General features: G+C 35.1%; 1 long non-coding RNA gene across 3 annotated transcripts in view; it reads left to right on the top strand.

Annotated features, from left to right (window-relative positions):
• Positions 1–12,513, top strand: part of LOC119254745 (uncharacterized) — a 58,096-nt gene that overhangs the window by 15,581 nt on the left and 30,002 nt on the right. For 2 of the 3 annotated variants that reach the window (XR_005127338.2, XR_008553414.1), the window contains exon 2: positions 3,101–3,142. This is a non-coding gene — a long non-coding RNA (uncharacterized LOC119254745). Of the gene's footprint in view, positions 1–3,100; positions 3,143–5,842; positions 6,142–12,513 lie in introns of those variants that run through there. The other variant, XR_008553415.1, reaches the window with a different exon arrangement.

Below are 12,513 nucleotides of genomic sequence, written 5' to 3'. Positions count from 1 at the left end.
CTATGTTTACTTTGGATATTCATTCCTTTCTTTTCATAACATCCCAAACTTCATTTTGGGAAACTATCTTTCTCCACTGTGGATGGAGATTTTAAACCAATAATCTACAAATGGTAGGACTCAAGTCAGGAAAGTGGCTTTCTCTGTTTTTCTGTCTCTCTTTGTATTTTACACTGTGTTTGTCTCTCTCTCACCAGCTCTGTGTCTGTCTCCTTCCCTGTCTTTCTGTGTTTGTCTCCATCTGTTTATCTCTGTCCTTGTGTCTCTGCCTGCATTTGTGTATATGTGTCACTGTGTGTTTCTCAGTGTTTGTCTCTGCATGTGTGAGTTTCTCTCTCTCACTTTTCCTTGTGTTCTATCTCTCTCAAGATCTCTTGGCTCCCTTAAGATCTGAGTCTGGAAAAAGGGATGAAGGTGGGGTATGAAAGGTTGGCATTCCTCCATCCCAGTGACTTCTATGCACATCTGTTTCAATTAAGTATTGCAGTTCTCGTTTCCTGAATCTGATTATTTCTTTTTTTTCGGATTTGAAAACCACATTATTGAGATATAATTGACACACAATAAATTGCACATGTATATATTGTGTATAATTTTAAACTTTGGACATATGTATACACTCCATGAAGCCATCATCACAATTAATATAATAAATATATTACATCTCCCAAACCTTTCCATTTCAGCCCTTTTTAATCCCTCTGTTTCCTCTCTCCCAATACATACTTTATATGTGGAATCATAAACTGGGTGCTCTTTTTTTGAAGGGGGGTAATCTGGATTATTCATCATAATTACTTTGAGATTCATCCATGTTGTAGCATTTTTTTTAAAGATTTCTTTAGGCATATAAGAACTGGGGTACAGGCCAGAGGTGCAGGGGCTGGTGTGAGAGCATTCACCAGAGACAGATTGGGGAGCAGAACAGGCCAGGTCTACTGAAATACACTGCTGAGGGGAGCAGCAGGGGGAGGCAGGAGAGGTCTGCTGCATCATATGGGTAGCTCCCTGGGCTGCAGGGATTGAATTTGTGCTGCAGTGGCTGGTGATAGCTTGATAGTGCTATGTCTTTAACCCCTGCACCACCAGGGAGACCCAAGTTGTAGCATATTTTATTTTTTTTTTTAAAGGTTTAATGTGCTTTTTTCTTTTTTTAATATTTATTTATTTATACAAGCACTGGGGGTACAGTCAGAAGCGCAGGAGGGTAAGAGAATTCACCAGAGCCAGAGCGGGGAGCAGAGCAGGCAGAAGGCCTGAAGTACACTGCTGAGGGGAGCAGCGGGCAGCAGGAGAGGTCTGTGCGCCATGTGGGACCCTCCTGCGGTGGCCTGGGAGCAGCCAGGGATCGAATTGGCGCTGCAGAGGCTGCGGGCAGCTTCGTAACCCAGCGCTCAACAGCTGTGCTACCCAGTGCTCAACAGCTGCGCCACCGGGGAGGCCCAAGTTGTAGCATATTTTAAATAGATTTCTTTTTCACTATTGTTTCTGGAATGTTTTCCATTCCTAACCATTTATCTGTTGATGGATTATTTTAGTTGTTTTCAGATTTTGGTTGTTAGAAATAAAGCAGGTATGAACATTTTTATAAAACTGTGAACAAATAACTTATTTTTTTTTTTTCTCTTTGCTAAATACCCAGTATTGAAATGACTAGGTCATAAGGTATATGTGTTTTTAACTGTTTAAGAAGTTGCCAAGGTGGGCCTCCCCGGTGGCGCAGCGGTTGAGTGCTGGGCTGCAAGGCTGCCCGCAGCCTCTACAGCGCGGGTTAGATCGCTGGGCGAGGGTCCCACATGGCGCGCAGACCTCTACTGCAGCCCGCTGCTCCCACCATCGTCAGTCTGCCTGTTCTGCTCCCGCTCTGTCTCTGGTGAATTCTCTCACCCTCCTGAGCTTCTGACTGTACCCAGTGCTTGTATAAATAAATAAATAAAATCTTAAAAAAAAAAAAAGTTGCCAAAGTACTTTCCAAAAAAAGTTTTTACATTTCAGTTTTCATTTTGAGTTTACTTTTTTATATAAGTGCAAGATAAATACTGATTTTTTTTTAGCATATGCATTTCCAATTTTTAGGTACTATTTTTGTAAAATATTTTCTCCACTGAATTACTTTTGTGCCTTTGTCAAAAATCAGTTGTTTATATATGTGTCTATTTCTGGACTGTTCTGTTGATTTATTTGTTCGATTTTATGCTAATACCACAATTCTCTTAATTAGTGCAGCTATATACCATCTTGAAAATGAATGGCTTTAGTTCTACAACTTTGTTCCTCCTATTATTTTTATTTTTTTTTTTTCAATTTTTGTGTAGAAGAATTGAGGTATAGGCCAGGGGGAGGGAGGTGAGAGGATTCACCAGAGAGAGTGAAGAGCAGAACAGGCAGATTACTGAAACACACTGTTGAGGGGAGCAGAGGGTGAGACAGGAGAGGTCTGCTGTGCCATGTGGATCAGCTTCCTACCTGGGGATCAACTCAGACTGTAGTGGTGATAGTGCTGAGCCTTAACACTTAGGCCACCAGGGAGGCCCATGATCTACCTTTTAAAAGCCATTTTGATTAATCTAAGTCCTTTGTATTTCCATTTAAAGTGTACAACCAACTTGTGAACTTCTGCCCAAAGCCTACTAGGATGTTATTTTTGATTGCATTGAATATAAATTAATTTTAGAAAAACAAACTTTTAATATTGGCACTTGTGATACGTACTCATGATTTCTCTATTGTTTAATGTTCTGTTAAATTATTATGAAAGTTTTTACATCATTTGTCAGGCCTAGCACTAGATATTTCATAATTTATGCTACAATTAATGGTTTTTATTCAATTTTACTTTCCAATTGTTTGTTGCTAGTATATATATACTAGTATATATATATATATGCTAGTATATATATATACTAGCACAAACAATTGGAAAGTAAAATTGAATAAAACCATTAATTGTAGCATAAATTATATATCTAGTGCTAGGCCTGACAAATGATGTAAAAACTTTCATAATATAATAAATAAATAAATATAATTGGGTTTGTATAATTAGCTTATATCCTGCAGTTTTGCTAAACTCACTTATTAATTTTATGATTTATTATAGATTTCATTGGATAGTCTTCACAGAGGATGCTACCATTTATGAGTAAGTCAGTTTTACTTTTTTCTTATAATCTTGTCTCCCTGCTCTATATTAGTGTGCTAGATACAACCTTCAGTACAATATAGGTCATAAAAATCACCATACTTGTTTTTCTTTTCTGATCTTATGCTACAAGGTATTTAGTGTTTTACCACTAACTCTAATCTTAACTGTTGGTTTTCTACAGATTCCCTCAATTAGGCTGAATAAATTCGTTTTTATTTCTAGATGCCTTACAGTTTTTCTCAGAATCAGATGTCAGTTTTCTTCAAATACATCTAGTAAGATGTTTATTTTGTTCTTTTAGTTTGTTAATATAATAAATTGCATTAACTTACATTTTCAATGTTTATTCCTCCAACATTGCTGAGATTAAACCCAGAGTGCCATATACCACCTTCTCTTTATATGTTGTTGCATTTAATTTGATAAAAATTTCTTTATAGATTTTTGTATTACTTTCATGAGTGATAGTGTTCTGTAGGTTTTTTACATAACTGATTTGTTGATTTTGATTTCAGAATAATGGTAATCCCAAATGAATTGAGATTTCTCTCTCTCAAATAATTTGGAAGAATTTATATAAAAGTAATGTTTGCTGTACACCTTTTTTTTTATTTTTAAAGATTTATTTATTTATACATACAAGAGCTGGGGTACAGACCAGAGGTGTGTGTGTGGGGGTGGGGGGTGAGAGGATTCGGCAGAGAAAGAACGGGGAACAACAGGCAGACTGACTGAAATACACTGCGGAGGGGAGCTCCGGGCGAGTCAGGAAAGGTCTGCTGCGCCATATGGGTTGCTCCCTGGCTGGCTGGGGATCGAACTCATGCTGCTGAGGTTGTGGATAGCTTCATAGGTTGTGTCTTAACCCCTTGTGCCACCAGGGAGGCCCTGCTGTACACCTTTAGAGGAATTTCCCAGTGAAGTCATCTTGGCCTGGGCAGGGGAGGCAGAGGCGGGGGATTGAACTCATGCCACAGTGGAGGGCAGTAGCTTGATAACACTGAGACTTTAACCCCTGTGCCACCAGGAGGCCCTCTCCTGAATATTGTTTTGAGAGCATTCTATGAATTTAGATAATGTATATTTGGATATAATAATAGCATAGTTTTGAGTCAGATATTTTGTAGTTTTTGATTTTCTTATGACCATAAGTTATTTAATGCTCTATCATTTTAAATGTTTTGAGTTTTTTCTTGCTTTCCTTGACCTCTTATTTTATTGAAATGAGAGAGCATATTTTGTATGACACAAATCCTCAAAAATGTATTGAAAATTATGTAGAAAATTGTCTATTTTGATAAATGTTCTGTGTTCACTTGGAAAAAAATATGCATTTTGTTGGCATTAGGTAGAATATTATCTAAATGTTAGTTAGGTCTAGTTGGTTCATAGTGGTATTCAAATCTTTTCTATTTATACTAATTTTCTAAACAAATGTTCTATTGGTTATTGATTAAGGACATTTAGCTATTTGACTATAATAAAGGATTTACCTATTATCTCTTCAATTTTATAAGTATTTGCATCATATTTCTTGAAGTTTTGTTTTTAATGCTTTGATGTTTAGATTTGTTAATTCTTAATGTATTGACCCATTTATAAGTATAAAATGATACCTTTCATGTTGACTTTTAAATGTACTTTGATACTCTAGTTCTCTTCTTATAAATGTTAACATAGTATTTCTTTCTCCACTATTTTACTTTTATCTTGCTTTCCTCTGATTGAAGCGTATTTGCCACAGGCTACATGTGATTGGGTCTTTGTTTTTGTTTCCCAATCAGACCATTGATACCTATTTATTGGGTGTAAAAATCAGTTATATTGTATGCAGATGTTGGTACAAACATCTGTTTTTATGTGTTTTTTGGTGTGTTTTTATGTGTTTTTCAACTTTCCCATAGGATTTGGAGGAAAATCATAGCTTTTAAGAAATGCCCATATGAAACATACTCAATACAAATTTTGAACCAAAAATTTCTGACCTGAGATAGTTATATTTTCCCTTGTAATTTCTCTTCCTAGGTCATATTTCCTCCCATGATTTCTGTATAGGAATCTGTATTTTAAACTATGGTATTAATTTTGTTTTGTTTGTTTTTTATTAAATTAAGTCTATATTGAATCCTGGTGGTAGATAACATTAACAATGTTAGTTTAACAAAAAGGTCTTCATTTGTACAAATGGAATTTTTATCATTCCATGTTTGCTGACAACCTTTTTTAGCTACTTTAATGGCCATTTTAGGGTTTATAATGTAGATTTTTTAAATTGCCATTCTTGATGTTCTTCACTCCTTTTTGTGGGTTGGTATTTCATTCTGTATCATTTTCTTTTTTCAGGTGAACATGTTTTAACATTTCTTATAGTATGTGTGTGTTGGTGATAATTTTTTTTTATGTCTCAAAACATCTTTTATTTTTTTTTTAAACATTTATTTATTTATACAAGCACTGGGTACAGTCAGAAGCATCTTTTATTTTTGAGAGATTAATTGCTAGGCATAGAATTTTAGGTTGACAGTTTTGCTTTCAATACTATAGACATGTTACTTTACTGTCTTTTCATTGGTCTTCTATTCCCATGTATAATTTTGTTCATCTTTTCAGTTGCATTTAAGCTTTCTTTTGCTTTTGAGCAATTTGTTCATGATGTATCATATTGAAATCTTCATTTCTTCATTTTTTTTTGTACAGATTTATTTATACAAAAGTGGGATACAGGCCAGAGTGCAGGAGGGTGAGAGAATTCACCAGAGACAGAGAGGGGAGCAGAACAGGCAGACAGAGTGAAAACACTGCTGAAGGGAGCAGCGGGCGAGACAGGAGAGATCTGCCATGCCATGTGGGTATCTCTCTGGCCGGTCGGGAATCGAACCATGCTGCAGAGGCTGCAGACAGCTTCGCAGCACTGCGCTCAACCCACTGTGCTACTGGGGAGGTCCTGAAGTCTTCATTTCTTCATTCTTACCTTCCTTCCTCATTTGAAAATATTCATTGAGCTTCTTGGATCGATAGGTTATTACTTTATCACATTTGGAGAATATTTCACCAATTCTGTTCTAAGTATATGTTCTCCTATATCCTCCTTTAGGAATTCCAAATAAATATGTATACCTCTGATCAAAGTGTCACAGATCTCTAGTGTTCTATGCATGCTTGGTATTATTCTTTCTGGTTTTCATTTTGAATTGTTTATATCTTCAAGTTCACTACTTTTTTCTCTTGTAATATAAACATGTCATTTATCCCATAGTTATGGTTTTCCAGCTCATAAATTGTAGTTTTCATCTAGAAGTAAAATTTAGGCTGGATTTTGTATTTTTAACATTTTTATACCTCAATTCAGCTTTCAAGCATTTGGAATTCACTTATAATAGTTTTAACATGTCCTTGTCTGTTAAATTACCATCTGTGTCAATTTAGGGTTGGTTTCAATTAATTGGTTTATTACCTTATGAGTTGTATATTCCTAATTCTTTACATGTCTGGTAATTTTTGTATTAGATAACATACATTGTGAATTTTAACTTGATGGGAGCTACAAGATTTTTTGTTTGTTTTTGTATTCCCATGAATATTCTCGTTTGAGTCTTCTGGATCTTTTAAAATTTATTAAGCAAAACAAAGACAGTGTTCAACCTAGGAATTGATCATTCTCCACTATTGAGAACTCACCTCAGAATTGTATTTTCAGAACTCTACCCAGTGAACTCTATGAAATAACGTCTCCTTGAATAAAACAAAATATATTTAACATTGAATATAGAGCTTAATGAACAGCAAGAGAAATCAGGTGACTAAGCATTCAAGTCTGACATAATATCAATTTACCACTGATACAATAGAAAAATCATTTTATCAGTGGAGTCAAAGTGTAAAAATGCTAAAGCTTTTTAAAGGAGTACAATCCTGTGCTCATGAACTTTTGCATATCACAAGTGAATACCACAAATATATATTGTCTTCACCTGTCAAATTTAGAATTCTTTTTCTTTGCTGTTTTAAAAAAATCTTAAATTCTTTGTGAACATTCACTTGCATGTATCCTTCTACCAAACACTGTTCCACATCCATGTTAGTGTGTGTATACCCTTTCACATTCAGAAGTTCACACTTTTAACTATGACTGAAATAAGAGACAAATGAATTTCTTCAAATTCAGAAACAAATGCTCAAAATTTAAAAAATGTACTGCATCTTGAAACTGGTTAAAAAAAATGCATAATAACTTCAACACCCAAGAACTACTCAGCATAAGAAAATTTAGGAAGTAAATGTTTAGGCATAATTCCCATAAAATATGGAACACTCTGCATGGTTATTAGTTATGTGTCTAGCATAAGCCAATATACTTTCTTAATTTGCTTGATTAAGTCCTGGTAATTTAGCAATAATAGAACATATTCAATTGGGCAGGAAAAGAGTATTTCCCATGATCCACCAATGCTAAGCAATAAAGCTCAACTTTTTTCAAGGACAGAAAGTATATCATCAAACATAAAAACCTGGGATAAAACCCACAATATGAAAGTTATGGCCTTAATGAAATATTAAAATTGCATCAGGAATACTGTTCTGGCATTAAAAATAAACAATAACATTTCTTTCTAGTTATGGTTCACTTCAATTCGTTAAAAATTAATTATTACCTCTTTAAATATTTGATAAAATTAGATTTTAGTAGGCTATCAATACCCACAAAACACATGCTATCATGTGTAAATTCCTATATCTCAATTTCTGATATATTTTTGTCATGTTATTTAATTTTGTGATGGTGTCTGTCTATGATTGTTTTTTGGTTTTTCTTGTTTGCTTTTTACCTTGATAATTTTAGAGAATGGACATGCAACTAAAACTTTCTCTAATTTAATATAAATATACTGTATTGTTAGCTCCATAAAAAGTAAAACATGTGACAATAATACTTGGTAATTCCCATTATGTATTATCTGACTTTCTCACACAGTCAATTGCAATTGCACTTATAAGTCATGTCCCTTAAATCCTATATAACTTTAAGGCAGAAGTCTTATAGTCCAACCATCCATATAATATAAAATTTCATACCAAGTGTAACATTTTTGGCATGCATAGAGTAACAATTAAAAAAAACCTTTTCAAGGGAAATAAGCTTGTTATATACTGTGGTTCAATTTTCCCAGATTCAGAATAAATTGTTTAGTGATGTGGTGCACAGATGTAATCTGGTCATGATATATGTACTGAGTTTACTAAGTCATCATTTTTCATTTCAGAGAATTGTCTCAATGATCTGCATTATGTTTGAATTTGTGCAACTATATCTGTTGTTCAATTCCAAATGTCAATCAATGAGCTTTAGAAATTATGCCTAAGTGGATAGCTACAGGAAAATTGTTAATCTGCTTTGTCTATATAAATCTTGGAAAGTTGACAGGTTAGCTTGAGGAATCAAGCTATGAGTCATGAGTCTTTTTTTTTTTTTTTTACAAAAAAGGCTTATCCAGGTCAATTTCTCATGTATCAAAACATTATGATACATTTACAATGACTCAATTTTCTTTTAAACTAAACTCTCAAAGTCTCTTTTAAGATGCAACTATATTCTCAATCCTTCTCTTTAGTCAATTTCTGCCATCAGAGCTATGTTTATTTTAATCATTCAACCTGGAAATGGTACACTCATCTCCCCTATCCAACCCCATCTCTCTAACCTCTCCCGCATACTAGCATAGCATAATCCTAGTTATTGTTTCCCAGCCCACAAGTTTATTTTTGAGCATGACTACCAAATCTGTTCTGAAAGCAAGAGAAAACAGAGAATGTTTCTGATTTTTATTTTCTGACCACAGTTTACAGGAATAGCTATAGGCACTATAGCTTAAATATATTATTATATATTTATATTTATATAAATATGTCATATATATTAAACTATATTAAAAATAATACCTTCTCAAGAATATGAAGTAGTAGCTACAAAAGTTTCATCACTGTGTGGTTCCTTGGAATAAGAAGATGGCACATTTTTCCAGGTCTCCAAAACTCCAGGCAGAGAAAGCCCGTCTTATTAAATACTAACAATGGAACACTCAAAAAGATATGTGAAATTATGCATCTCCAAAAAGGTATATCAATCTCAATTCCTAATTTTCCAGCCCTAGTTTTAGTCCCCTAAAAAGTGCAGATGGCCTTCTTTGTTTTGGATTCCAAGTGATGCTGTTCACTTGTGTTTAAATCCCCCCCCCCATCTTGTTAATTGAATTGATTTATGTTTGTGAGGTACTTTTCCTCACAACTTAAGGTATTGAGTAGGATATCTTGTTTGTGCTCTCCTGTTTGCTACTCACTTCATATTTGCAGTAATCATTTATATTCACTCATCATTCATTCAATAGTATTTAAATGATTCCACAGTATATGTCAAGCTATCATCTAAACCTAAAGTAATGTTAAGTTAAAAGAAACCCAAATGATGAGAGAATAAGGACAGGCAAATAGGGCTAGAGGATGATGCAAGAAATTACTGGAGAGAGATCCAGCACTAGATCACTCATTTAATGCCATTTAAGAATTTGAATTCTATCCTAAGAAAGATGAAATGCAATAGAAGGAATTATAATCAATGACTTGGTATCATATAATCACTTTAGTACTCTGAAAATATAATTTTGGTTGCTGTATTGAGGTGGATTCGTAAGGGATCAGTCTGGATATGGTAGATAATTATAGGCCATTACAGTCCTCCCAGTCAAACAAGGACACTAATTGTGACCTGGGCCTTGTAATTTGGTAATGGAAATACAGAGATATATAGAAACCAAATTAACAGGACTTGGTGATGATTTGCACAGAAGAATAAAGGAAGGTTGGTACTGTAGTTGCCTTTGAATATTACATACAAAGGGAGGTAACTTACTGAGATATTCTGAAGTTTACAAAGTTTGGAAGAAGTGCATGGTTAATGGATAAATGGAGGAACATTCATGAGTTAATAATTAGGTTGACTCTGAAGTTCATTTACATTTTAAGTCAGTATCTGGCTAGACCTCACCTAGGAGAGTTATAGCTAGAGAGAGAATTGGGCAGCGTTATTATACAAAGAAAGTTATTGAAACCATGGGCAAGGATGGTGTTGCTAAGGGAGAAATTTTTAAAGAAAATGAAAGATGAGATGAGGAACTAAAGCAAAAAGACTTCTTAAATTTCAAGGTTGAGTAGGTGACACAGAGTCTGAAAAGCATAGTAGATTGAGAGAGTCTCTCAGAGAGGATTGGGTCAGAAAGTCGAAGTAAGAAGTTGTTTCCAGAATCCTACGAGAACTGTGTGCTCTAAACTGAATGACACTGACGACACTGAGAATCTTAGTGAGGGCTGTTTGGTTGATTAAATTGGATGGGTAAGAGTAAGGCTTAAGAGTACTATAAGGAGATGGTAAATTTTGAGCTTTGATTCCTTTTCTTTTTAAATTTACCCATGAAGAAAAGGGGACTTCTTTTGTGGTGATAAGAAGAAAGTGGACCTCTCTATTCTCCATTTTAATAATACACTTGGATGTTGATTTTATAAAATACTCTGAGTATATTACATTTTCAGAAAACTTGTTATACATGACCAGTAGATTATTTGCAAAAGACCTTTGCCAGTAATGTATCCAACATGAAGCTGAACCCCAGTCTGCTGTGACCCCAACACTGATATTACATTCCTTGCTGGGTCTCATTCCACTTCCAAATTGTTCTTTTTTACTGAATTCTAAGGGCATAGTCCATGTCATCTCACACATTAACCCTTGATGGAACTCTAGAAAAAAAATACTACCCCTATAAAAACTTAGTATAAAGAGTATAAAGTTATTATAAGCACTCAAAAGAAAACCGGCTAAATTTAATTGCCTAATGATATTAGCAAAAATACATTATTAATTTCCACACATCACCTGGAATGTATTCTCAGATACACGGTGGTGTGTTAGGTATCAATAACATTGCTGAGGGTCTAATGTTAATGGATAAGCTGATTATCTAAAAAGTTTCCATCTCCCATTCTTATCTGTGTATATAAAATACACATGTTACTGTAAATTGATTATAAAGGACAAGGACACACTTCAGCTATGTCAAATAACATACAATTTATTCCAAGGATACAGATGTGTGGAATTGCAGCAAAAACTGAAAACCATATGCTCAGAAAATGAGTGTAGTTCTGGATTAAATAAGTACTACATACAGGCCTCAGCCATTAGAGATCCTGGATGTTCTCTGCAGACCCCAAATCTCAGTTCCTTTTTCACTCTTTATGTTCTTGCGCGTCTGTTCCTCAATTCTTATTTTTGTTGTTTTATAACTCAGTCTTTTCTCCATGTGAGTGAGCCTGTGTTTACCTCTCCCCGCCATAGACCTGAACTTAACTGCAGTTTCTGCTCCCTTGTGAATTTTGACAGCACTGGCCCAGTCAGAGCTATAATAATGTTTTAACTTCTAGTGCCACAGATGTCCCCATCATTCTTTTTGCTTATGATAATTCAGATACCAGAGTCAGTTAAATGGTCAGTTGATTGTGCTGGAACAAGTTACAATGTCAGTTTCTGCCATTCTATTACCAAATTGCCCACAGGTCATATGGCAAAATCATTCTCCTTTAGTAGGGTATTTGGATGTGGGAGCTTTATTTAGAAAAGTCTGTTCTTAGTAGGCAATGTGGTTAATATTTATATCAAGTACAATGCCTAAAAAATATTTGTTGATACTTTAGTTGTTATAAACCTATGGCCCACATTCAATTCCTGGCTGTATGTCAGAATCATTTGGTAAGCATTTTAGGAACACTGTCCAAAACTTCAGTCTAAATGTTCTAGATTCCAAATGTCTATAGGTTCAGGTCAGGAATCTGGTCTATTTGAAAGCTAACCAGGTAGTTTTGACTCCACTTTTCACTCATGTGGGATATTTTATTCTTTTTTTTTTTTTTAAGATTTATTTATGTATTTATACAAGCACTGGGTACAGTCAGAAGTGCAGGAGGGTGAGAGGATTCACCAGAGCCAGAGCGGGGAACAGAACAGGCAGAAGGACCGAAGTACACTGCTGAGGGGAGCAGCGGGCGGCAGGAGAGGTCTGCGAGCCATGGGGGACCCTCCTCAGGTGGCCGGGGATTGAACTGGTGCTGCAGAGGCTATGGGTAGCTTCGCAGCCCAACGCTCAACCGCTGCACCACCAGGGGAGGCCCATGTGGGATATTTTATTCTTGATATAAGCAGTGCCTGAGAATTTATCAATCCTCCTTCATTTTCCAATTTATTTTGTTCTCAATGAGTTTGCCATATATGTGAGACATGGACTTCCATTATTGCTTCATTATAAGCCTTTAAAGGCATATCC

The sequence above is a fragment of the Talpa occidentalis genome, unplaced genomic scaffold (genome assembly GCF_014898055.3).
Source record: "Talpa occidentalis isolate TD23 unplaced genomic scaffold, MPIMG_talOcc4v2.1 talOcc4.3, whole genome shotgun sequence".
NCBI lineage: Eukaryota > Metazoa > Chordata > Mammalia > Eulipotyphla > Talpidae > Talpa > Talpa occidentalis.
This window is presented reverse-complemented; position numbering and strand designations above follow the sequence as displayed.